Genomic DNA, 25,547 nt, shown 5'->3' with positions numbered 1-25,547 from the left:
TGAAATATGGTTATTAAGATTGCTGTTTAGGTGTAAGCGCTGGTTGCTTATTTGTGTGATTGTTTTATATGTATTTTATGTATTTTTTTATTATGTATGTTTATGTTTATACTTGTGAGCCGCTTTGGGAAAAGCGGGTTACAAATTTTTTTAAAAAGGCAGAATGTGAAACCATTGGATAACTGTGTTCAAAAGATAGAAATAATTATAACCTCTAGTACTGAGAACAATACAGTAAATACATGAAAGAGTCCACCCCACGATCCCCCCACATCCATACAATCTGGGTCTCTGGGTGTATATTGTCTGTGAGTAACCCAAGCCTATTCTTTAGTCAGCAATCATGTGGAATTTTAATAATATTATTTTATTTAGGAGTGAATGTTTTCCTGTATGTTTGTTGTTGTGTGAGGTCTATTCTATCTACCAATGGAGTTTTGTTTTGTTTTTTAAAATTTGATTGTATCATGTAAACCGCTTGGACCAGTAAAATGAACAAGTAGCATAACAAGATTAATAAACCATGAACCATATTCCACGGTATGGAAACCTTTGCACATTGCACATTATGCCCTGTGATGCGTACCACAGCATAAAAGGTCACCATAGATGTCAAGGCCAATAACAACCAATCAACAGACTTGTTCAGTCCACAACTAACCGGCCAAATAACAAGCCATGTAAGGGAGCTTTTTACAGACTAAGTCTAAGAGAACAAACTCTTTACAGACCTATGTGGTGTATCCCAATTTCAATATTAAATTTGCACCAGACTCCTAGTACTATATGTGGCATCCCTGAGAATACATCCAAGTACAGGTAGGTCTATGAAAGCTTGGCCTGATACTCTAATGAGATATCATTGGGGCCTTGAACACAAGCATGGTCCTTGTCTATAGGGCAAAACAGGCTACCTTATTTGTGTCAAATCTAAATGCTTGTGTCCTTGTGCCATGCTTGATATCATCTCATCTGCTAACTACACCTTCCATGCTCCTTGAACTCTACTCCAGGGAGAGGCAGTATGCAAGGAGACTACAAGTATTATTCTGGGTCAGCGCAAACCACATAGCAGTTACAGAGGAACGACTTGGCCTCAACTATTCTAAATACAGATGTACCAGAGGCCAACTCTCCCAACGATCACTGGTCCTCTGTCTTAGTGGGACAGGCCACATATTTGGGTATGTGCAGGCCACTGGAAGGTGCATGTATAATACATCTTGAAATATGTGTGCACCTAAGTGGATAATGGACACATATCCAAATGAGAAACATGGTTAGCGGCTGTGGAAAGCCATCAGCTATAAGATCCCTCATTGGTATTAGAAGGATCTAGGTAGTCACATCATGTGGCACAGCTACAGTACAGTTGGGTTACCATACCCATGCCTTTGGACTTTATTGTTTCCTCCATGCTTAGAATTTAGTAGGTATGTTGAGGGAGTGAATGGTACTCCCTCACTGATACTGCAGTATACTACTGTAAAACAGGGAGGTTAGCTCGCAGAGTGGAAGAGTAAGCCACTTTTGTATAGGTGGAACAATTCTGATGAGTCAAGGGGATGGGCCTCAGGCAGAGCAGAGTTCATATGCCATAGAGTGGAGTAGTTTAGGGAGGCCCTGCAGCAAGAGGTCTCCAGAAGGAGAAATCTTCCCTAGTTGTGGGTTGAGGAGAAGCCAGGGAAAGCAAAGTGGCCCTCAAGTGACTGTGAGAAAGACTGGCAAGGGGAGATACTTGTTACATATTTGAAGACTTTGATGCTATGTGTAAAAGGTTGAAGGCAAGTCTATGTGCGAACCTGGATAATCCCTAGCTGTGGGTTGAGGAGAAACCCAGGGAAGCCGTATTGCTGTGAGATGGTTGCTTTCTGCTTGGCTAAGGTAAGTCAATTGCTTATGCTGAATATATGTGGATTTGCTCTGGGGTCTGGCTGGGCCCAGACTGTGATACCTGGCTACTGTTGCAACCTGTGTTTGAGGCATGGCATCCACTGGCCACAAACAGTATCTTGGGCTCTGTAAACCACAGGACCTTTAAAGACTTATTCCTTTGAACTAAGAGACTATTTCCCCTTTCCCTGAGCCTATGAAGTAACAAGGGGTCAGGTTTCTGGAATAATAAAGAGCTTTTGTTGCACTTTTTATGTCTGTCTGTCTGTCTGTCTGTCTGTCTGTGTGTGCACAGGCTTAACTCCAAAATCCGTTCTGGCTCTTACAGTATGATAAGAACATAAGAATGCCTTCACCGGATCAGACCGAGGTCCATCCTATCCGGCGATCCGCGCACGCAGCGGCCCATTTAAGTACACCTTTTAGGAGACCCGAATTTCCCGTATCCCTCAATATGGTTTTCAAGAAGATGTGCATCCAACTTGCGCTTGAAACCCAGAACAGTAGTCTCCGCCACAACCTCCTCCGGGAGAGCATTCCAAGCGCCAACCACTCGCTGTGAGAAACAGAACTTCCTGACGTTTGTCCTGAACCTGCTGCCACTCAGTTTCAGGCTGTGACCCTGTGTCCGTGTGACTTCCGAAAATGTTAACAATGCTGCTTCCTGGTCTATTTTATCAAATCCTTTTAATATTTTAAAAGTCTCTATCAAATCCCCTCACAGTCTTCTCTTCTCTAGGGCGAACAGTCCCAGTTTTCTGAGACGTTCCTCGTAGCTCAAATTCTCCATACCTTTGACTAGTTTTGTGGCTCTTCTCTGCACCCTCTCCAGCAGAGTTATATCCTTCTTAAGGTATGGAGACCAGTATTGGACACAGTATTCCAAGTGAGGTCTGACCATTGCTCTGTAAAGTGGCATTATGACCTCTTCCGATCTACTCGTGATCCCCTTCTTAATCATGCCCAACATCCTGTTTGCTTTCTTCGCCGCCGCCGCGCATTGAGCTGAAGGCTTTAGGGTTCTGTCTATCAGTACCCCCAAATCCCTTTCCTGTTCGCATTTGGCTAATGTCACCCCCAACATCTTATACTCATGTTCTTTGTTTTTCTTTCCTAGATGCATCACCTTGCATTTGTCTATGTTAAAATTCATCTGCCACTTTTTCGCCCAAGTTTCCAGCTGGTTTAGATCCTTCTGGAGATCCTCGCAGTCCCCTAGAGAGCCAACCACCCGACATAGTTTTGTATCATCTGCAAACTTCGTTATATTGCATGTTGTTTCCTCTTCAAGATCATTTATAAAAATATTAAACAAAATAGGCCCAAGAACCGAACCCTGGGGCACGCCGCTAGTCACTCTCTCCCAGTCCAAGAATTGCCCATTTATGCTCACCCTTTGCCTTCTGTTCTCTAGCCATTTGCCAATCCATCTGTGCACTTCTCCTCCTATTCCATGGCTCAGTAGTTTTCTCATAAGCCTTTCATGCGGAACCTTGTCGAACGCTTTCTGGAAATCCAAGTAAACTATGTCCACTGGATCTCTACTATCCAATTGTTTGTTCACCTTCTCGAAGAATTGAAGCAAATTTGTCAGACATGACTTCCCTTTCCTAAAGCCGTGTTGACTAGCCCTTATTAAGCTGTGATCTTCCAAGTGTTGTACAATGTTGTCTTTAATTAGTGCTTCAATTATCTTCCCAGGAACTGATGTGAGGCTCACAGGTCTGTAATTTCCTGGTTCACCTCTTGATCCCTTTTTGAATATTGGTATGACGTTTGCTATCCTCCAGTCCTCTGGTATTTACCCAGTTCTAATTGACATGTTAGCTAAGGATTGCAATAGTTCGCCAATTTCTACCTTAAGTTCCTTTAATACTCTCGGGTGAATTCCATCCGGTCCAGGGGATTTGTCACTTTTTAGTTTATCAATCTGAAAGTATATCATGTCCAACTCCACATTTACTGTTGTGAGGCTTTCCTCTATGTCTCTGGTGAATATCTTCCCTATGTCTGGCATTGCTGTTGTGTCCTCATTTGTGAAGACAGAGGCAAAGAATGCATTTAACTTATCGGCAACTTGTTTGTCTTCTTTGATTGACCCTTTCCTTCCTTGGTCATCGAGAGGGCCCACTGCCTCTCTTGTTGATTTCTTTCCTTTTATGTATCTAAAAAAGGGCTTGAAGTTTTTGGCTTCTTGCGCTATCTTTTCTTCATAGACTTTTTTGGCATCTCTTATCACTTTATGACACTTTTTCTGATCGATTTTGTGACAGTTCCAGGCCTCCGCCATTTTTTCCCATTTCCATTTTTTTAAACGAGTTCCTCTTTTCCCTTACTGCATCCTTAACCTCTTTGGATAACCAAGCTGGTTCTCCTTTTTTCTTTTTTTGCCTTCCTTTGGCTATCTTTGGTATGTGGATATTCTGTGCTTCTGTGATGGTGTTTTTCAGTAGAGACCATGCTTGCTCAACTGTTTGGATTTCTGCTTTGCCCTTCTTGAGCCGTTTTCTAACCATGGTTCTCATACTGTCGTAATTCCCTTTTTTGAAGTTAAAGGTCGTGGCTTTAGTCTTGATTGGTTTCCCCCTTCCAAAGCCAATGGTAAATTTGATCATATTGTGATCACTTGTCCCCAGCGGGGCCATAACTTCTACATCTGCTGTCCTCCCAGTAATGCCATTTATGACCAAGTCTAGGATTGCGTTTCCTCTTGTCGGTTCTCTTACCATTTGTTCAAGGAAGCAATCTCCTATCAATTCTAGGAATTTTATCTCCCTGCCACAGCTTGACGTTCCTAATTTCCAGTTTATCCCCGGAAAGTTGAAGTCTCCCATGATCGTTACATTTCCTGATCTACATCTACGATTAATTTTCTCCATCATTTATTTGTCTGTTTCCTCAATTTGTCCTGGGGGTCGATAATAGAGGCCAATTCGTATGTCCGCTTCTTTTTGTCCAGGAATCTTCATCCAGAGGGACTCTAGTTTATCATTAGCTTCTGTTTCTCCATCCCTAACAGACTCAATTTCCTCATGGACATACAGGGCAATACCTCCCCCATTTTGCCCAATCCTATCTCTTCTGTATAGTTTATAATCTTGCAATGCTGTGTCCCATCCATTTTCTTCGTTCCACCATGTTTCTGTTATTCCTATGATATCCAGTTGTTTTCTTTTTGCTAATTCTTCCAGTTCGTCCATTTTGTTTCCTAAGCTTCTGGCATTCATGTACATACATTTAAGTTCTGCTCTAATTTGTGTTAATTTCTTGGATTTAGTGGTCCTCACATCCTTTTTTGTATCCATTTGATCAGTTTCATTGCCACTTGTAGTATCATCGTGTTCTTGCCCTATAACTACGCGGTTGGTTGAAGTGTCCTCCTCAGGATATCCTGGTGTCCGGGCCATCGACGGGATGTCGACTGTCGGCTTTCCCCTAATCTTTAGTTTAAAGCCTTCTCAATGGACTTCTTCATGTTCTCCGCCAGGACTCTCGCTCCCTGTTTGGTGAGGTGTAGGCCATCCTTTCTATAGTACCTGCTTCTACCCCAGAATGTTGCCCAATTTCGCACGAAGTCGAAACCCTCTTCTTCGCACCATCGCCTCATCCAGGCGTTAACAGCTTTCAGTTCCTCCTGCCTCCTTGCGCCCGCTCTCGGTACCGGCAGGATTTCTGAGAAAGCCACCTTCACCTCCCTGACCTTCAATAGCCTTCCGAGTGAGTGGAGCTGGTCCGTTATTTCTTCCCTGTCGTATTTCCATCCACTAATATCGTTGGTTCCCACGTGAATAAGTACTGCAGTATCCTTTCCTCCTGCTCCTTCTATAATCCTGGTGATCCTGCTAGCCACATCTTTGACTCTTGCTCCAGGCAGGCAGGTGACCAGTCTATCTTCTCTTCCTCCCGCAATGTGGCTGTCCACATTTCTTATGATGGAGTCTCCAACTATAATCCCAATCTTCTTTAGCTGGGAGTTCCTCGGGGGTCTTAAGTCCGTATCCACGGTGTAAGTCCTATCTTCTTCCTTCTGTGGCCCATCCTCATATGACCTACCGTCTGTGTTGATTGAATTGGTGCCTCTTTCTGCATCAATTAATCCATCATCTTGAGCTGTTTGGTTGCTGATTACAAGCCCTGGGGTCTCCACAATCTGCTGGTGGGCATCTTCGATGTATCTCTCCAATTCCTCAATCATTTCACTAGTGCATGACTCCACAAGCAACCCCTCCTGCTTGCGCTTTTCCTCTTTTTTGATGAGAAGTTCTTCTAGTTCCTTCACAGTTCCCTCCAGCAACCAGACTTGTTGTTTCAGGCTTTCCAGCTCCCTGCACCGACTGCAAATGTATGACGTAGTCCCTGAGGGGAGGTAGTCATACATACTGCAGCCGATGCAGAAGACTGGAAAGCACATCGTCTGGCTTCCGTGGGTGCTCATACCTGCTCTTCCTTCGAGCTTCCTGTGCTTTTTGTGTGAAACCTCTGTACCAGTGTGTTATGTGAGTCCTCCTACCAGTGTGTTATGTGAGTCCTCCTACCTTGCTTCCTGGCTCCTTCTTAAGCAGATGGCTTAGAATAGCAATACTCCCCGTAAGGAGACCATGTTAATAATAGCAACTGATCAGGACCCACAACTACTCAAACAACATTATCCTCATTGTAGGTTGGAGCCATAGTGAAGGCAGATGTACAGACATTCTCTGAGGAGAGGATCTGAGGAGAGCTAGATAGGAAAGGCCCAAGGTCTCCTGCTGAAACTCTTTATAGTGAAATGGGTAGGTCAATGTGACTAAAAATCTACCTGAGGCCCTCCAAACAGGTAAAATCATAACCATAAACCTTTTTCCTTGAAAAGCCATGGATTTATATGTGGCGTCTAAATGTTCGACATGTTACAGAACATGTCCTTGTGTGCTCTTGAGTGCTTGGAAGGAAATAGAAACTTAGAAAATGACAGGAGATACAGACCATATGGTCTTATTATGTGCAGAAATTAAAGATGATTTTCACATGAATTTCCTCTCTCAGAGACAGTTATAGTGAACTTTATAAATTCTGGAGCTATCCAATAACAACAACAACAAAAACCCCTGTACTATTCATTGGAAAAAAAGTGATGTGTGAATAATTCTATTCTGGCTTGTTAAATATAGGAAGCTCAATTCAGAAAATTCATCAAGGAATATGTTGTGCAAAAGCAATGTTTGGCAAAAAGGATTCAGAACCTGTTACTAATCATTTCTCTAGCACTTCTATTTATTATTTATTTAAAAAATTTAGACACCACCTAAAATCCTAGGCGGTTCTCAAAACACCATACACAATACAGTAAACATTTAAAAACAAACAATCAGACCTTACAAACCAGCAGTCAAAGAACCTATCACTGCAGTACCATCAAAGTCCTGACTTGATTCTATTAACTTGCTATGCAGACAATATAACTATCCTTGCAAAGAGTTAAATTTCCATCTTGTACTGCACTGTTGTAACAGGCCACGTAGATGTTAAATGCTGGCACTTTATGTGGCGCAGTGCTTAGAGCTACAGCCTCAACACCCTGAGGTTATGGGTTCAAACCCTATGCTGCTCCTTGTGATCCTGGGCAAGTCACTTAATCCTCCACTGCCCCAGGCACATTAGATAGACTGTGAGCCCCCCCCCCCAGGACAGAGAGTATCTGTATGTAAACCACCTTGAATGTGGTTGCAAAACTGCAAAAAGGTAGTAAATAAATCTCAATCCCTTTCCCAAAGAGCATAACATTTACAATGAAGCATTTTATACGTGCACTAATGCACTTGATTCTAGTTATTTAAACACAAAACATCTTTGCAATTTGCTAAAATGATCATTTTTGTACTCCCCATTCAATATACATTAGGGGAGAGTGTGGCACAGCGGTCAAAGCTGCAGCCTCAGCACCCTGAGATTGTGGGTTCAAACCCACACTGCTGCTTGTGATGCTGGCAAGTCACTTAATCCTCCATTGCCCCAGGTACACGACAGACTGAGCCCACTGGGACAGAGATGGAAAATGCATGAAGTGCCTGTATGTAATCCACTTTGAGTGTGGTTGTATAACTAGAAAACAGTGGTATACAAGCCCCTTTCCCTTGTGAGCTCACAATCTAAGCTTTTGTACATGGGGGCGATGGAAGGTTAAGTGACTTACCCAAGATCACAAGGAGTTGCAGTGGGAATTGAACCCATTTCAACTGGAGCAAAGCCTGCTGCACTAACCATTAGGCTACTCCCCCCACACCATCGTCAGACTTATAGGTAAAACCAATGGACCAAATTTTCAGGTGGACAGTAGATTAAGATGAGTGCTGAAGCCACTGTTTACCTTAATCTGTATATTTAGCACTGTTAATGGTAAAGTCCAAGAAAGAGAAGCTTGCATTCGGAAGATGAATATACAGGTATGGCTGTGCAGATGGTGTCATCAAGAACATTTTGGCTTCCAGGACCACGGGATGCTTTTTCAAGGCCTGCTGAGCAGAGATGGTGTCCATCTATCAAAGAAGGGAACAGTGGCATAGAAAGGGGGGTGGGGCAGTGATTCACCCCAGGCGCCATGTTGATGGGGGCGCCGGCACCCCTCCTCCTCTCTGCCCCCACCTCTTCCCACTCCTCCTCTCGCCATGTACACCCCCTTCCGTTCCCCCGTAACTTGAGTTGTTCACTGCTGCGAGCAACAACTTCAACATGCTCCTAACGACGGCATCATCTCTCTCACTGCTGTCACTCCCGGGTGCCGCACATAGGAAGTGACATCAGAGGGCGAGCCGACGGGGTTGCGAGGAGCACGTTGAAGTTCTTGTTGCTTGCAGCGGTGAACAACTAGAGGTACGGGGGAAGGGAAGGGGGGGGGGTGCACCAGGGGGGGATCAGGGAAGGAGCGGAGGGGGTGGAGACAAGGGTGGGGGAGGGGCGCCTCTCACCTTCGCTACGCCACTGAAAGGGAAGAAGTGCTTTCAGCAACAGACTAGCTAACCTACTGAAGAGGGCTTTAAACTAGAATCATTGGAGCTGGGTGATCAAAGCCTTCAGGTAGTATAAGTCCTCAGCCCTCTACACAAATGGGAAAAAAGGGACATGGTCTAGAACAGTGTTTCCCAACCCTGTCCTGGAGGACCACCAGCCAGTTGGAATTTTGGGATAACCCTAATGAATATGCATGAGAGAGATTTGCATACAATGGAGGTAAAAGGGATGCAAATCTGCTCCATGCATATTCATTAGGGTTATCTTGAAAACCTGACTGGCTGGTGGTCCTCTAGGATAGGGTTGGGAACCACTGGTCTAGAAAGCAGTACAGTTCCCCCTCCAAATTCATGGTTTCGGTACCCGTAGATTCGGTTATTCGCAATTTAAAAAAAAAAAAAAACAACAAAACTCTGCATCGGACTTTCCCTAGACCTTACCCCAGTGGTCTAGCGGCAATGTGAGGCAGGATCGATCGTCCTACGCTCTTGCCCCATACAGAGCTGTCATCAAAATGGCTGCTGTGAGTTCCCGTTGTAGTCTCGAGAACTCAGGGCAGCCATTTTGATGACGGCTCTGCACGTAGGACAATCGATCCTGCCCTGCTTCACCGCTAGACCACCAGGTAAGGTCTGGGGGAGGTCCGGGACACAGGAGAGAGGTGGGGGCCAGCTCTGCCCCTAACCCCGTAAATATTTAGGTTCTGCTGTATATACTAATGCCAGTTCTGAGGATGGAGAATTTTTGGCGTTTTTAAGCCCACATCAGAAAATCAGTAAGCGAGTGCCTAACAGGAGACAAATCCATGCTAATGTGTTCAGGCTCACGGTCATCATCAGGTCATTGAGAAAACAAAACAATAATATGGTTGGAAGGCTTTTGTAATCCATCCAATCTGCAAGGATAAACAGCTCCATCAGTTCCAGCTTTCTAGCTCAGAGCAGTAAATAACGCACCTGCATAAAGCTCCCTCTAGTAAAAACAAAATGTAGTGTGCCCATGATACTGCTAAGTTCCTTAAATTTACTGAGTAATACATTTTTGATTGATGATATCAATTCAGTTGTTTAATAGGACCTTTCATGCACTGATATTTTTGGGTCTTTTTTTTTTTTGTCAAAAACTATTTTAAAGTATGCATTTACGAGAAATGGAAGTACAATGAAGATTTTGTTTCATAAAAACAGAAAAAGAAGGCAGATAAAGGCCATATGGCCCATCTGGTCTGCCCATCCACATCATCCGCTATCTCTTCCTCCCCCTAAGAGATCCCACATGCCTGTCCCATCCTTTTCTGAATTCAAATACAGTCCATGTAAATCCTGTATTTAGTAGATTCTATGTATTGCCTATTCTTGCCAGTGAAGCCCTTTACAGGGAAAGATAAAAGTGATATGAATGGCAAACTAAGGATAAGCAATCTAAGGAATACGTGGAACAATCTCCTAGTTGAGGCAATCGTGTTATTTCTGACATGGCAGAGGAAAAGCCCTGCTGGGGCTGGCTGGAAGCAGCCTGTTTACCAGTGCTTCCTCTGCTCAGCTGAACAAGCCCCACCTACTACCTCCTGGGCCTGATTAAGCAGCCCTTTAAAGGGCTACGTGTCAGGTGGGCCTGTACTATCGTTGGGCCCCACCGAAGGGCCCTGCCATAGGGCCCTTTGTGCAGACCAAATAGGACCAAGCTAAAACCTCTGCCCAATTTCACCCATAAATAGCAACAGTCTACAAAGCTGTTTAACTGAGGACCTATGTATCTGCTGATGAATTCACAACTCAATCCATCTGTTGACAGGAACCAAGTTCAGATAGCCGCTGATCTCCGTGCAGTCCCCGTATATAGTGCAGCTATAATTATGGATACTGACATTCAAAACCCCAAGTATCTTGTATTAGCAACTGGAAAAGAGGTAGGGTAAATCTAAAGCAGATCATTTGCAATACTAAAATGTCATCAGAGGATTATAGAATATATTTATTTCAATGCTCGATCAGTCTGCAATAATTAGAGAAACTGGTATAGTTGGCATAACTGAATCCTGGATTCAGGTTGATAACTCTCCTATCTGAATTATCTCTGCCCTCTGAAATATAAGATGATATATAGCCCTAGAAAGTCAAAAAGAGGAGGAGGCCTACTCTTATTGTATATAAATCATTTCTTTCTGTGAGTCTATTAGACAACTGCAATGAGCCAGGACTAGAATATGTGGTGTCTGCAGCCTGGGCAACCCTTAGGGTGGAAAAGATTTAGGAATAATCCTGCTCTAAAGGCCTCCTGGCAAGTAGAATCTTGTGGATGATAAAATATCCACTCCACAATCTTGTGGATGATTTCATATTACACCACAGTTTTTTCAGAATTGGTTATTCTTGGAAATTTAAATCTTCATCTTGATCCCAAAGTCTATGCGTTCAAGAATATACTGTCTCAACTGAACTTTGATAGCTTAACTCCAGAACCAACACATAAGGGGGGGGGGGTCACAGTATAGATTTCATTGCTGCCATATTTGAGGGACTAAACTATCCCTTAGTTGATCATGCCATCTGGGAAACAGTCATTTGGTCAGATTATCACCTCCTTACGGTACCCAAAGTAAAAATGTCAGTCACCAAAATAAGGGCATATAGGGAGACACAAAGTAAAATACCTGTGGAGAAGTTCTGGGAAGAAATCATGTTTCAGCTGGATCCTGTGGTTGATGATGTAGATAAGACCATTATCTCCTGGCAACAACTTACCACAGCTGTTCTTGACAAGATAGCTCCAATTAAACTTGTAAGAGTGAAACAGAAAAATAATCCCTGATTCATGAATAAACTGCTAGACTACAGGAAAAGAGTACAAAAACAAGAAAGGGCATGGAAAAAAAAGCCAATCAGAGGAACACTATGTCAATTGGAGACAATAAGTTAAGTTTTTCAAACTCTCAGTAACTAAGCTAAAAGTTTATTATGCTACTTTGATTAACCAGTCAAATAACTCGTCCAAATGTCTATTCAAGATCTTTACCTCATTAATTTCCACTAAAGATGTTACCTCAAATTTCTCCATGCAATATCCTGATGAAGTTAGCCTAGCCAATTACTTCCAGAACAAAAACAAACTCAAAAGAAAATCATTTTCCCCACACACTTGAAGACTATATGGAGATGAACTCAGTACAAATAGATATGAAAGAAGGGATTCCTGCAGACAGGTGGTGGAAAGAATTCTCTATGGTTACCACAGCTGAGGTCTTTAGCTTATTAAAAAGACTATCTAAAAAGCATTGTCACTTTGATATCTGTCCTATTAACTTACTGGACCAAGCACCCACTGAGTTTATAATTTGGCTGACAGAGCTTGTTAATAGGTGCCTGTCAAAAGGACTCTATCCTAAGACATTATCGGCCATCTCACTGACACCCATTCCCATAGCCGCAGGTTTAGATCTATCTAAGGTAGAAAACTACAGGTCACTAGCAGGAATACCATGGCTAGCTAAGCTGGTAGAATTCTGTGTTAATACACAACTTTCTGAATTTCTAAGCCTGATAGACGGTTATCATAGCTAACATGGCTTCAGGCCGATGCACAGTACTGAATCCCTTCTTCTAGAGTTAATGTCAACAGCAAAGACCTATCTTAGCAAAGGCAAGCAAACTGTACTGTTGCAGTTCGATATCTCAGCAGAATCTGATAGATCACTCATTACTACTTTTAAAACTAGAAGAACTAGGAATGTGTGGGTTAGTGCTGAAATGGTTCACAGAATTCCTTAGCAAGATAACATATGAAGTGAGGAAAGATCATAAGAAATCTCAAACCTGGGATGCCTTCTGTGGGGTTCCACAAGGTTCCCCTCTTTCACCATCACTGTTCAATGTATGCATGAACATCTTAGGCAGGCGGTTCTCCTCCACAGAAACCCATACTTTTTCTTATGCAGATGATCTCTTTCTCCTCTGTGTAGTCACGACTCCTTTATGGATACATTGCAGCACATATCTATTCTGATTGAGGATCTAAGTACATGACCACAGTAGAACTTCCTTAAATTAAACAAGCAGAAGATGAAGGTGCTATGGTTTGGTGATCACAACTCAATACCTCACTCAGAGTTAACCCTATCCTCGGGTGAGAAGCTCATGATTAATAAAGCGTCAAAAATATTAGGAGTAATTCTAGATTCCACCTTGGGCAATCTCACCTTAGGCAAGCAGATTACCTCACTGTTCAAAATATTTTTCTTCAAATTGAGGCAGTTGAGGACGATAAGATCAGTCCTGAATCCAACTAGTTTTCGGACAGTGACTCAAGCAGTTCTACTTCAATATCTAGATTATTACAACTCTTTATATTGCAACATCACAAAGAAAGGACTTCAGCGGTTGCAACTACTACAGAATGCAGTGGCTAGACTGATTTTCCGCAAGGCCTGATTTGAGAGGGCCTGTCCACTGCTGATAGAACTACACTGGCTGGCAGTCAAGTATAGAATTCAATTTAAAATTGCATGCATTGTTCACAGGGCTATATATGGAGAAAGATTGACTTGACTAACTTCAGCCATCCAAGTTTCACCCTCCTTCTATAACTCAAGAATGACTCAATGCTATAAATTACCTCTACCCTCTCCATGTCAAGTTTGGAGGAAATTACTCTTAAAATCCACCTTCAAGTTTCAAGGCCCCAAAATTTGGAACTGCCTCCCTACCTGTTTACATCAGACCTCCTCCTATCTTCAATTTAGGAAGGTGATAAAAACACATCTGTTTTCATTATAGTCTTGCTATGATTCATAATGTCTATTTTGATAACCTTATTAATCTTATGCAAGCCACAATGATTCCTAGTTGACATTTGCGGGGTATAAGAAACAATATGGTATGGTATGATATGCTCACTAGCTGCTGCTACTGCTTCAGATGAAAGAGGGGGAGTTGTCAGACTGGCTCTGCTGTCTCGGGGAATGGAGGGAGGGAGGGTGGGTTGTCAGACCGGCTCTGCTGCTTTGGGGAACAGTGTGTGTGTGTGAGGTGGGGGGGGGGGTCAGATAATCTCTGCTGCTTCAAGGAACAGAGGGAGGGAGGGCAGGTTATCAGACTGGCTCTGCTGCTTTCGGGGAACAGAGGGAGGGAGGAAGGAAGGAGGGGTTGTCAGATGGCTCTGCTATTTTGGGGAACAGAGAGAGGGAGAGTTGTTAGGACTGACTCTGCTGCTTCAGGGATTGCCTGATGCTTTGGGAAGGGAGGGAGGGAGGGAAGGAGTAGGAGGGAAGGGGGGAGAGAAATTGGGGGAGAAGGGGGGAAGAGAAAGTGACCAAGAAAGAAGTGAAGAACAGATGGTGGATGTACATGTGGGGGTGGGGGGGATGATAGAGTGAGATGGGAAGGGAGACAAAACTATTTTTACAGTAACTCTCAAGGAACCAGAAACTACAGTTATCCGGCATTCACCAATCCCAATGGATGCCGGATAACTGAGAGTCTACAGTATTTTGATTTAGCTCATGCTTTTCATTGGTTGGGCAATAACAATTGGCATTTCCATGTCCAAGGATTAACAATGTGCATTAGTGCAATTTATTGCTAGTCTTATTATTATCGATGGGACCTAATTACTAATAATGTACGTTAAAACTTGTTAGTGAATCCAGCCCTGAATTGGTGCTTGAGGTAGCAGAAAGTGAAGTAATTTGCCTAAGGTTGCAAGCAGACTTTCAGCCTGCTGCCCTCCTCCCTACAGTATCCCCTCCCACTGTCCTTTCCCTTTCAAATGATCCGTAATGAATATGCCTGAATTCAATTTACATATATTGGAGACCTAATGTATATCAGTATTTTTCAAGCATAATTGTTTTGGCAGTCTTGGAATCCTGATTTGGTAACTACCTGGAAAGCAGTATATAAAATGTTTTTTAACATATATGAGATAAATATAAATAAATAAATTTGCCTTCAGGGCAGTATGGAAAACTACTGGTCCAGGGTAGAGCTGGCACTGTAGGGTTATGGTGCACTGTAGAGTTATTTGATATAGAACATATGTAGTTGATATCTAAAATGTCTTCATGTGGAGGGCCATAATCAAAAGAAACATCTAAGTCTGATTTAGATATAGGGCGCTAGTTGCCCAAAGTTGGCAGCAGCAGAATGTCCATTCTCGAAAAGTACAGCCATAATATTTTTTAAATGAAAATTGTCTACTTCTACGTCCAGCCGTTTGATCATTCCCGCAATATTGATCATCCCTGTAATATTCACATTACCCCACTCCTCAAGTCACTTCATTGGCTCCCCATCCATTTTTGAATACAGTGCAAACTCCTCTTTCTGACTTACAAGTGCATTCACTCTGCAGTCCCTCAATATTTCTCCTCACTTTTCTCCCCCTATGCTCCCTCCTGTGAATTCTGTTCATCGGGTAAGTCCCTCTTACCCGTACCCTACTAATGGTGGGGAAGAAGATTAAGAAGAGGAAAAACACTGTAAAGACGCTAGAGCAAGCATGGTCCCTTTTTAAGGACACAGTCACCGAGGTGCAAAATCTATATTTACCGCGTATCAACAAGAGTTCAAAGAGGAAAAAGAACAAGGAACCGGCATGGCTCACTGTAGCGGTGAAGGAAGCAATCAGCGACAAGAAGACTTCATTTAAGGAATGGAAAAGGTCAAAAACAGATGAAAACTGGAAAAAACACAAACAGCATCAAAGCAGGTACCATAAGGTAGTAAGAGGGGCCAAAAGAGACTACGAGGAAAGAAATATCCAAGGAGACAAAAAACTTCAAGCCGTTCTTTCAATATATTAAGGGGAAACGACCTGTGAAGGAAGTGGTGGGGCCGTTGGATGACCATGGAATAAAGGGAGTGCTAAAGGAGGACAAAGCTATCGCTGACAAACTGAACACATTTTTTGCGTTTGTGTTTTTCCAAAGAGGACATACACAACAAGCCGGAAGCCGACAGGCTATACACAGGAAACGAAGATGGGAAACTGACAGGGTTGACGGTCAGTCTAGAAGCAGTATGCAAGCAGATTTATAGGCTTAAAATGATAAATCCCCTGGACCAGATAGCATCCATCCAAGGGTAATCAAGGAACTGAAAGAGGCTATAGCTGAACTACTTCAACTAATAGCCAATCTGTCGATCAAATCGGGGAGGATTCTGGAAAACTGGAAGGTGGCGAATGTTACATCGATCTTCAAGAAAGGTTCGAGGGGTGATCTGGGAAACTACAGACTGGTGAGTCAGACCTCGGTACCGGGAAATATGGTAGAGGTGCTGATAAAGGACCGCATCATTGAGCACCTTGACGGACACAATCTGATGAGGACCAGCCAGCATGGCTTCAGTAAAGGAAGATCTTGCTTGACAAACTTGCGGCACTTCTTCGAGGGAGCAAATAGGCAGACAAGGGTGACCCGGTTGACATTGTATATCTGGATTTTCAGAAGCTGTTTGACAAGGTCTCGCATGAACGATTGCTTCGAAAAATTGCAAGCCATGGAATTGAGGGTGAAGTACTCACGTGGATTAAAAACTGGCTGGCGGATAGGAAACAGAGAGTGGGGGTAAATGGACAATACTTGGACTGGAAAAGCATCACCAGTGGAGTGCCGCAGGGTTTGGTTCTTGGACCTGTGCTCTTCAACATATTTATAAATGATATGGAAATTGGTACGACAAGTGAGGTGATTAAATTTGCGGACGATACAAAGTTGTCCAGAGTAGTGAAGACGCAGGAGGACTGTGAAGATCTGCAACGTGACATAAACACGCTCGAGAAATGGGCCGCAACATGGCAAATGAGGTTAAACATGGAGAAGTGTAAGGTGATGCATGTCGGTAACAAAAATCTTATACACAAATACAGGATGTCTGGGACGGTATTTGGAGAGACCCCCCAGGAGAGAGACTTGGGAGTACTGGTCGACAAGTCGATGAAGCCGTCCATGCAATGTGTGGCGATGGCGAAAATGGCGAACAGAATGCTAGGAATGATTAAGAAGGGGATCACGAACAGATCGGAGAAGATTATCATGCTGCTGTTCTGGGCCATGGTACGCCCTCACCTGGAATACTGCGTCCAGCACTGGTTGCCGTACATGAAAAAGGACACGGTACTACTCAAAAGGGTCCAGAGAAGAGCGACTAAAATGGTAAAGGGAATAGAGGAGTTGCCGTACAGTGAGAGATTAGAGAAACTGGGCCTCTTCTCCCTTGAAAGAGGATACTGAGAGGGGACATTATAGAAACATTTAAGATACTGAAGGGAATTGACTTAGTAGATAAAGACAGTTTGTTCACCCTCTCCAAGGTAGGGAGAACGAGAAGGCACTCTCTAAAGTTAAATGGGGACAAATGTAAGGAAGTTCTTCTTCACCCAGAGAGTGGTGGAAACCTGGAATGCTCTACTGGAGGCTGTTATTTGGGAAAACACCCACCAGGGATTCAAGACAAAGTTAGACAAGTTCCTGCTGAACCGGAGTGTACGCAGGTAGGGCTGGTCTCAGTTAGGGCACTGGTCTTTGACCTGGGGGCCGCTGCAGGAGTGGACTGCTGGGCACAATGGACCACTGGTCTGACCCAGCAGCGGCAATTCTTATGTTCTTAAATTGAACCACCAAGAAGCTGGACTCTGCATACAATGCAACACCACAGAAACAGTGATGCATCTCCCCTAAAGCAAAAATAAATAAATAAATAGAATTTTTTTCTACCTTGTCTTTTCTAGTTTCTGCTTTCCTCATCTTCTTGTCACTCTCTTCTTTCATCCACTGTCTACCCTCTCTATGCCCCTTCTATATGGCATTTTCTCTCCTTCAATTCCCCTTCCAGAAACTTTATGCCTCCCCCTTCCATCTCTCCCTTCACCCTCATTGGTCTGGCATCCATCTTCTTCCCTCCTTCAATGGTCTGGCATCTCTCTCCTCTCCTTTTCTTCCCTTCCCTCTCCCATATCACCATGGTCTGGCATTTCACTCTCTCCTCTTCCTTCCCCCCACTTACACCAGCATCTGCCCCCTTTCTGCCAGTATTCTTTCCCTGCATACCAATTCCACCAGCATCTGCCCCCTTTCTTTCCCTCCAACCCTATTCCATCCAGTATCCTTCCCCCTTTCACTGCACACCAATTCCATCAGCATCTGCCCCTTTTCTCTCCTTCCACCACCCTTCCATACCACCCTGCCCCTTTCTCTCCCTCCACCACCCTTCCATACCACCCTGACCCCCTTTCTCTCCCTCCACCACCCTTCTATGATCCTCTCTCCCTCCAAACCAGCAAGGTCTCATGTTGACTGCTTCTGCTGCCTCTGCTCCAGAATACATAAGTGGCATCGGAGGGGGTGGGCCAGCAGACGCAGGGAGTTGCGGCAAGGTCCTGCAATGACTGCGGCTGCCGGACCACCCCTACCGACATCACTTACGTCTTCCAGAGCAGAGGTAGCAGACGCAGTCATTGTGGGACCTTCCTGCACTTCAGCGCGGCTGCCGACTCTGCTTTGGAATGAAAATGGCAACTGCGTTGAGGTGCAGGTGCCGTTTAAAGAAGCACAAGATGTTCTGGACCCCCTGCCCTGCCCTTGGTATGCCACTGCCTTCTATCTTGTTGCACCATATGCCTGGAACAGATTGCTTGAGCCAACACGCCAATCTCTATCTCTAGCCCATTTTTTAAAGCCTGCTTTCAACTCCTAACTCCCACTCACCATATGATACCTATCATTCTCTCTGTAAGAAACTCCCCATCCTCTATCTGTCTCATTTGTTCTGTCTGTCTAAATAGATTATAAGCTCTTCTGAGCAGGGACTGTCTATTACATGTTGAATGTACAGTGCTGAGTATGCCTTTCAGCATTAAACTCTATTAAAACAGAGAATAGTGATGTTTCTGGAATACAGTGGATTACAGGACCTGAAACAACATGGATTCAGTAGAAGCAGGTCTTGTCAGACAAAACTGATCAATTTCTTTCCTGGGTGACCAGAGAATTGGATAGAGGGACTGTGCTAGATGCAATGTATTTAGATTTTAGCAAAGTCTTTGACAGTGTTTCACACAGGCATCTAATAAATAAACTGAGTGCCTTCAAGATGGGCCCCAAAGTGACGGACTGGGCGAGGTACTGGTTGAATGGAAGGTAACAGAGGGTAGTGGTCAATGCAGATCTCTCTGAGGAAAGGGATGTTACCAGTGATGTGCCTCAAGGTTCTGTTCTTGGGCCTGTTCTTTTTAACATTTTTGTAAGCGATATTGCTGAAGGGCTGTCTGGTAAGATTTGCCTCTTTGCGGATGGTACAAAAATCTGCAATAGAGTAGATAGTGTGGATAACATGAGGAATAAGCTAGTGAAGCTTGAGGAATGGTCTGAAATGTGGCAGATTTAATGCTAAGAAATGCAAGGTCATGCATTTAGGCTGCAAAAACCCGAGGGAATGGTACATAAGGAGTAAAGGACTTTTGTGCATGAAAGGGGAGCGGAACTTGGGTGTGATAATATATGATGATCTTAAGGTGGCCAAACAGGTTGAAAAGATGACGGTGAAAGCTAGAAGGATGCTTGGCTGCATAGAGAGAGGAATGGCCAGTAGGAAAAAGGAGATATTGATGCCCCTGTATAAGACTCTGGTGAGACTGCATTTAGAATATTGTGTACAATTCTGGAGACTGCACCTTCAAAAAGATATAAACAGGATGGAGTTGGTCCTGAGGAAGGCTACTAAAATGGTTGGTGGCCTTTGTCATAAGGTGTATGTAGACAGACTTAAAGATCTCAATATGTATACTTTGGAGGAAAGGCAGGAGATGGGAGATATGATAGAGACATTTAAATATCTATGTGGCATAAATATGCATGAGGCAAATCTCTTTCAATTGAAAGGAAACTTCAGAGTGAGAGGGCATGGGATGAAGTTAATAGGGGATAGGTTCAGCAGGAATCTAAGAAAATACTTTTTTTTTTAACAGAAAAGGTGGTAGATGCATGGAATAGTTTCCGGGTAGAAGTGGTGGAGACAAAGACTGAATTAAAGAAAGCATGGGACAGGCACACGGGATCTCTTAGGGAGAGGAGGAGATAGTAAATGCTGTGGATGGGCAGACTGGATGGGCATTTGTTCTTTATCTGCAATCATGTTTCTATGTATCTAATATGTTTCGGTGCTCTTTTTGAGCAGAGACAAGTGACTTGCATGTTGAGAGAAAAGGCAAGAGAGCCAAAGCCCATTAGGCTCATTGCTTAATTCTCTAAATATGGGGCTTTGCTGTTAATACAAGTTAGTTAAATGACTTGTCTTGAAAACACTTAAATTCCATGGTTTATAAATCTGTTTTAATTTTAAACGCAAGAAACAGTTCTACATTTGAGTGACATAGGAGAGCATAATGGCTGTTAGACACACTAATTTGACAGATTATAAATCAGTCATGCCTACAGTTCCAGAAATAGACACACGGAGGATTGCATAGGCAAAGAAGCAATAAAATATATTCTGGACTAGAAAATGTTAATGCGAAATTAGAGTTTCTAAAGTACATATGTTGTCTTAGGTGCTTCAGGGTAAGGATATTCTCAATGGATCACACACGGGTAACAGAAAAGCAAAATTATAATTAAAATCTACTGTATATTTTAAGATATCCAGAAATGTTGGAGATTTTTACTGTCACTGAAATTTCCTAAATTCCTTTAGTTGAATTGCAAGTCTTTGGCTTACCATATGGCCCTAGGACAAAACGAATCAACTTCACTTCCAATCGCATTCTTCCTGCACCCAAGGGACTAAAAAAACAAACAAAACCCCTCTTCAAATGTAATTTTTGTTAACGTTGGGTGTTTACCTAAGCGATTGTAGTACCAGTTTTTATTTTGCTATAGTACATGTGCCTTCTTTTTTTTGTACTCTTACTCATAATTATCAATTTGTAGGTTTAAGGTGCCCCGGGCTTGGGACTATACAGGGCTCGCGAAGTTACGAATTGCTTCCTACCTCTTGTTCACCGTACTTCCCACTTGTGTCAGTCCTCTTATCTGACCACTAGGGGGGGTCAGGATCTCGATGCCTGAGTTACTGCCTCTGGCTCCATGACGTTGGAACCTAAGTGCTTCAGCACCAGGGACAGCTACTGAGAGCAGAGGCGAAATCCCTTCTTTTTTGAGACCTTTTCTGAGCCAGCGTGTGGATGTTGTGTGTGAGTGTGTGTATGTTTGCGTGTGTGATAAGTATTCAAATCCTTCCTCCCTCTTTCCTTTCCTCTTGATCTGGGTACCTGGATTCTACTCTGGTTAGTAAGTACCCTGCTTTTTTTTTTTTTTTTTTTGTCTTCTGCACTGTTTGCTTCCAAGCTGTGGATCACCAATTGGATGTCGGATTTCTTTTTGTGTGTATGTGTGTTTGTTATCTCCACGATATCGCCACCTTAAAATGAATCCTCACTTGGACGGCTACTGCAGAGGAATGAGACGAGGACTTTATCTTCCAAGAGCAGACCGAAGTTAAACCATGTCTGAGCTGGAGCTGTTAAATGGTGCTTGGCAGAAATACGAGAGTCGCTGACACGATTCACTGGTATGTAAATATGAATTTCTTTTCTTCGTCGCCTCCCCCACGTCCAACACACACACACACCTTTTGTACATGATTCATTCTAATCAACATAGAACTATATTATTCTGTGCAGTTTTAAACGGAAACAAAAAAATGTAGTGAGTTCTATACGGAAGTGCTGGACTGGTTCAAAAGTAGGGGGCAAAGAAGTGAAGAGAGAGAGAGAGTGTGTGCAATTTTTTTTTTTTGGGGGGGAGGAAGAGTGAGAGAATGCTACGTTTTCGGGCAAGGATTGGAAAATGGACATGAAATCTGGCATGCTGCAGGTGAAACAGACAAACGATTGTCAGAAAATGGCACCGTTCTTCTATTTATTCCTTGACGTTCTCTTGCAAACCTTTGTCTTCTTTAAAAAACCACACAATATCGCAAAAGTGTCATACATATTTTTAATGTAGGGAAATGGGAAGGGATAGTGTGTTGGGGGCAATGATTACTGGACCAATATAGACAGTACAGTTTCTAGGTAGTCAGGTATACATGTACATATGCGTTTGTGTTAGGATGGTGGTTGGAGAAGACATTTATTTCTCTCTCTGTTTCTGAACACAAGACTATTCAAACGTTTAAGGATTTTCCGCCTCCCAACCATGCAAATTTTGGAAAATGCTTCAGCCGAACCTTTATTTTAATTATTGATTGAGACCCCCCTCCCCCACCGTCAGAGCATTTGCTATTCTTCTCTTGAGCAGCATGCTGAGAAAATGCATTTTTAAAATGTAGATATGTAGTTTGCTCTGTAGTCTATCTGAACTCTAATAAAATATTGATTCCCTTTTTTTTTTCTTCAGGAAGGAAGACAATCATGTTGCAGATAGGAACATAGCCCTGATGTGTTGCCCAAAATAAATAAATAAGCCAGAGACATACCACCACCAACCGCTGCAAAAGCTTCTGCCCTGAGACTTCAGAAAAATTAAAGGAATTAATGGTTTAGGAGCCTTCTTTTTTTTTCATCTCATGCTGCACTCCCTACATCATCTTGCTGCTGTGTTAATTTGTTTATTTATCTGTTTCTACTTATTGGTATCGAACCAGAAGACATTTCCAAGAAATAATTTCCTACAAGAAAAGGATTTTCCTCTTTTTTCCCCCTCTTTTTTTTTAAAAAAATTCAATGTGGATATGCAAGGGAGAAGAGGAATCTGGATATCCCCAACATGCTCACTCCCTTAACCCATCAACCTACAGGATCTGCATCTAAAATCCAAGGTAGGGCTGGTAAGAAAAAGGGGGGTGGAGGGAAGAGGTGAAAAAAAATATTAATGGATCTTAATATAAAGACAGGAAGTTTGCTGAGTTTAAATAGACAAATAATCATTAAACCAATCTGCCAAAGTTCACATGCATTTGGGAGGAAAGCTGTGGATTTTTCAGTCTTTCACGAAAGGTGATTGAGAAGGAGCGGGACACAGTGCAGATACAGTTTGTAGCTGCATAGAAATGCATGTTTAAAGCTCTGTCCTACTGTGTTGGAGGTTATCTACAATAGTTACATTATTTTCCGATATGAGGAGGTTGAGGATTTGATGTACTAAAGGGGGTGCTTTGTCAGTGGGGATAATACTTAGTACATCTGGCCCTTGAAAACGTGGGTAGACATGTTTGGATTGGTATGGAAATTACATGATGGGATAAATGGTGAAATTTTTCTTTGGTGGAACTGATACATTTTGAAGGTTGAAGATAAGTGGTAATGTATTTTGAGGCTCTGAAAGGATTCATTTTTGAGGATCTATGTGGAAGCTGGTATTTTAGACATAATTGGGAACCTAATATGAAGGATACATTTTAAAAGATATGTTGGGACTATTTCAGTCTTGGAATTGTATTTTGACACTAGTTGAATATATATATTTGAAAATGTGTTGGGAGATACTTATAGAATATAAAGGGATGCATTTTGAAAATGCATTGGGAAGTGCATATGAAGTACAAGAAGTGAATGTGTTTTAAAATGTATGTGTGTATGTCAGCCTTCCGAAATTATTAGATAAAGCTACGCAGGTTCTTGTCTGGTTGCATCAGGATAACATCCATGCATAATGTCTCAGTTAAGTAAAGCCTTAAAATAAACTTTGGAGATCCCCTTTTAGAGGGGCATTGGCATGCATTTGTTTGTTTGGGTTGTTTGTTTTTTTTTGCTGTTACTCTATGTATTTAGTCCATCCATCTTTATATACACAGCTACTGATAAGTGCATGTGCTCACACTCTCCTAATGATCCTGATTCAGTTTTAGCAATGTGGAATCTAATAGGTTAGATGCAGCCCATATAAAATATCAACAAGTGGGTTCATTTGATTTTCAATTAAATGAGCCCATTCTAATATATAACTTGAATATGAATATTATAATGGCTATATTTGATTATGTGGGTAAAACAAGGGAGAGAGGGAATCAAAGCACACATAAAGCACCAGACGAAAAAAAGCAACAAGGGTTCTCGGAATGGCACAATAAAGTCTTCTTTATTGGTAGATCCAGAAAGAAAAAGCAACAAGGGCCTCTTGGAATGGGACAGTAAAGTTATCTTTATTGGTAAACCCAGATGAAAAAAGCAACAAGTGTTCTCAGAACGGGATAATAAAGTCATATTTATTGGTAGATCTAGATGAAAAAAAGCACCAAGGAGGGGTATCTCAGAATGGGACAGTAAAGTCATCTCTATTGGTAGGTCCCTTGATGGTTTGGGGGGGGGGGGGGGTTTGTCTGGGTGTACCAATAAAGATGATTTTACTGTCCCATTCTTACAGGCCCTTGGTGCTTTTTTTCCCATCTGATTATATGGGTGGTAAAGTGGATGATAAGACTATGGGGTCATGATGAGGCTCAGAAAAGTTGAAGATGTTTGTAATCAGAGACAGAGGAAAAGAGAGAGAGAATTTGGTATGAGGGGGATTCTTATTTCAGAGAAAATTTTAATAGGAAGAAATTTATCTCTGAGAATATAGGAGCAAACACTCTTCTGGAGAAAGTCTGGCATAAGAAGTTCTACCAAACATAGTTGTAAAAGGATAAGTGCTCTGTCAGAGGTTTGTACCACGAAGCTCCGAGACCAACATAGAGAGGATCTGTTTCATGTGGTTTAGTTAGGTTATGTCATTTTCATAAATGTGTATACACATAAAAAAGTGCATGTAGGCATATTTCACACATACACAGAAAAGTAGTTATTCACACTGACCCATGGACAAACTTGCAAAATGAAACCGAAAGGCGCAATTGAAATCTAAACAGAATCACCCTCTGGCAAGCAGATTGCATTTGTTCCTCTAGTTGGCCTCTGATTCATCAGAAGAGCTGCTGAAATCCTGCAGGAGACTGGTGACTACCCAATTGAGAAATCCTTAGGTGTTATGTTTTATCCTCTACAGATCAGTAATCTTCCATTTATCTCTAACACTGGACATATCTGTTGGTGCTCTATTCTGTCAGCCTGATCTCTTCCTGTCTCTTTGGGGAAGTGCAAACTTATTTTGGGCAGAGAACAGGAAGAAATATGGGGAGTCTGGGAATGATGAAATAAAAGAACGGAAGAGAAATTCAAGAAGTTGCTTGCCTAGAGATGGGCAAGAGAAAGAGACAGGGAGAGTAACCCAATCTGAAAATTTGCTGTGAACTCTCTTCTAAAAGCACACCTAACCTATCGGGTTTTCAAGATAGCCACAATGAAAGCATGTGAAATAGATTGGCATACAATAGGTCTCCAAATATATGCAACCTTATTTCATGCATATTCATTTGGGTAATTCTGAAATCCCAACTGGCTAAATGTGCTGTCATGGAAAGGGTGCGAAGCACTGCCCTGAAGTACTGGAATACATAACTCAGTGCAATCAAACATTCTTGTTCTGATTCATACTTGAAAGCTAACTTAATATTCCTAAAGATACTGGGCAGTACATTGGATACCCCTTTAAGCCACAGTTTTGCCACAATTGTTATAGGACTGGGCAGATGGTACCGAGTGACAGAGAGGGAGAGTTAGGAAGGCTATAGTCAGAGGGACAGGTTTGGATGTACAAGATAGGGGAATGAACTGAGAAGACTGTGAGGGAGGCT

At 42.6% G+C, this 25,547-nt stretch overlaps 1 long non-coding RNA gene across 1 annotated transcript in view; it reads left to right on the top strand.

The window, feature by feature from the left end:
* The window catches only part of LOC117355879, a 35,212-nt gene extending 11,845 nt beyond the window's left edge, over positions 1 to 23,367 (top strand). The window contains exons 2-3 of the long non-coding RNA XR_004538467.1: positions 21,329 to 21,443; positions 22,274 to 23,367. This is a non-coding gene — a long non-coding RNA (uncharacterized LOC117355879). The remainder of the gene's footprint in view (positions 1 to 21,328; positions 21,444 to 22,273) is intronic.
* The last annotated feature ends 2,180 nt before the right edge of the window (positions 23,368 to 25,547 follow it).

This window comes from Geotrypetes seraphini, chromosome 2, assembly GCF_902459505.1.
Source record: "Geotrypetes seraphini chromosome 2, aGeoSer1.1, whole genome shotgun sequence".
In the NCBI taxonomy this organism is placed as follows: Eukaryota; Metazoa; Chordata; class Amphibia; order Gymnophiona; family Dermophiidae; genus Geotrypetes; species Geotrypetes seraphini.
This window is presented reverse-complemented; position numbering and strand designations above follow the sequence as displayed.